At 48.8% G+C, this 1,575-nt stretch overlaps 1 long non-coding RNA gene across 1 annotated transcript; it reads left to right on the top strand.

Moving 5' to 3' along the window:
• Window positions 1-348: 348 nt before the first annotated feature.
• On the top strand, window positions 349-1,367 carry LOC140428780 (uncharacterized). Its single transcript, XR_011948880.1, has 3 exons — window positions 349-505; window positions 742-1,105; window positions 1,191-1,367. It is a non-coding gene; the product is annotated as an uncharacterized lncRNA (long non-coding RNA).
• The last annotated feature ends 208 nt before the right edge of the window (window positions 1,368-1,575 follow it).

Genomic DNA, 1,575 nt, shown 5'->3' on the forward strand with positions numbered 1-1,575 from the left:
CTACCCCCTGCTCCCTCTCTACCCCCTGCTCCCTCTCTACCCCCAGCTCCCTCTCTACGCCCAGCTCCCTCTCTGCCCCCCCAGCCCCCTCTCTCCACCCCAGCCCCCAACTCTTCTGTGCCTCAACCACCCTCCCTACCCCCTCAACCACCCTCCCTACCCCCTCAACCACCCTCCCTACTCCCTCAACCACCCCCTCTGCCCCCATCTGTCCCCCAACCCACTCTCGCTGTCCCCTTTCCCCCTCCCCTTCGCACCCCTCATTCCCACCTCTCCCTCGTCCCACACTTCTGAGTGGGTTAAGAGGAATTTAATATAAGAATTCCAAATCTGCAAAGGCATTGACAGAGTGAGACTGTTCCCATTGGTGGACAGGTCACTGAGGGAACTTACTTAAATAATTGCCATAAACGGTTGATGACGTGTGAGGAGAAATGTTTTACGAGTTGATTTGTTGTGATCTGGGATGCACAGTCTGAAAGGGCAGTGAGAACAGATGCAAAAGGTGTTTTCAAAATCTACTTGCAAAGGAGAAACGTGCAAAGTGATGGGGGGGGGGGGGGGGGGGGAAGGGGGGGCACCGAGGACTCTTTCAAAGAGTTGGCATAGCCACAGTGGACTGAATGGCCTCCTTTGTACTGTGAGATTTTATGTTATAGAAGGTGATGCAAGGTTATGTTTACTTGTGCGGTGAAAGTTTCTTTTTCGGTTGTGTTCTTACTTACATTTCTTACTTGATAGTGAAGTGCTTCAGAGTGTTCGGGTTGCAGGAGGATGAGTGAAGAACACAGGTCAGCTAACGAGAATGGAGTTGAGGAGGATCAGCTCTCTTTCTCAGCAGAGCCAACGTCTGGACACACAACATCAGAGGTGGCACTCGGACACCTCCAAAAACACTCGGGCATTGATGAAGATTTAGCCCTGGAGCTTTCCGCTCAGGATCATGTCACACAGAGCTACGGCCCTTCTGAGAGAAGCTCACAGAACACGCTGAGCAGCAACCTTGTTGATTGGAACGCCGGGGTAGACTTAAATGAACCTCTATCTGTGGTCAATTCAGCCCAACAAATCTCTTCGGAAGCAAGTAGGAGCACAATAGAAGAAGGTAACTTGAAAAATAATGTTTCCGTTACAAAAGCTTGTACTGGGTGAACTGGAAAGGATTCATTGTGATTATTTTTGACTTTCAGTTATTGGCGTGTTGAAGAGTCTGTCTGGCTCTGAAGCAGATTCAGAGTTAAGTCTTCAAACTACGTTATCCTCCAATACGCTGCCGACCTCTGAGACTGAAAGGTGAAACAACTGTATTATAACTAAGATAGGAGCCCTGTATGTAGGATAATAAACATATATGTGAATGCGAAAAAGTTATTCAGCCTGTTCATTCCACAGATCATAGAATAGAATAGAATAGAATCATAGAATCCCTACAGTGCAGAAGGAGGTCATTCGACCCATCAAGTCCACACCGGCCCTTGGAAAGAGAACCCCATCCAAGCCCATGCCTCCACCCTATCCCCGCAACCCAGTAACCCCACCTAATCTTTTGGACACTAAGGGGAAATTTATCATGGC

Source organism: Scyliorhinus torazame, chromosome 8 (assembly GCF_047496885.1).
Source record: "Scyliorhinus torazame isolate Kashiwa2021f chromosome 8, sScyTor2.1, whole genome shotgun sequence".
NCBI classification, from domain to species: Eukaryota; Metazoa; Chordata; class Chondrichthyes; order Carcharhiniformes; family Scyliorhinidae; genus Scyliorhinus; species Scyliorhinus torazame.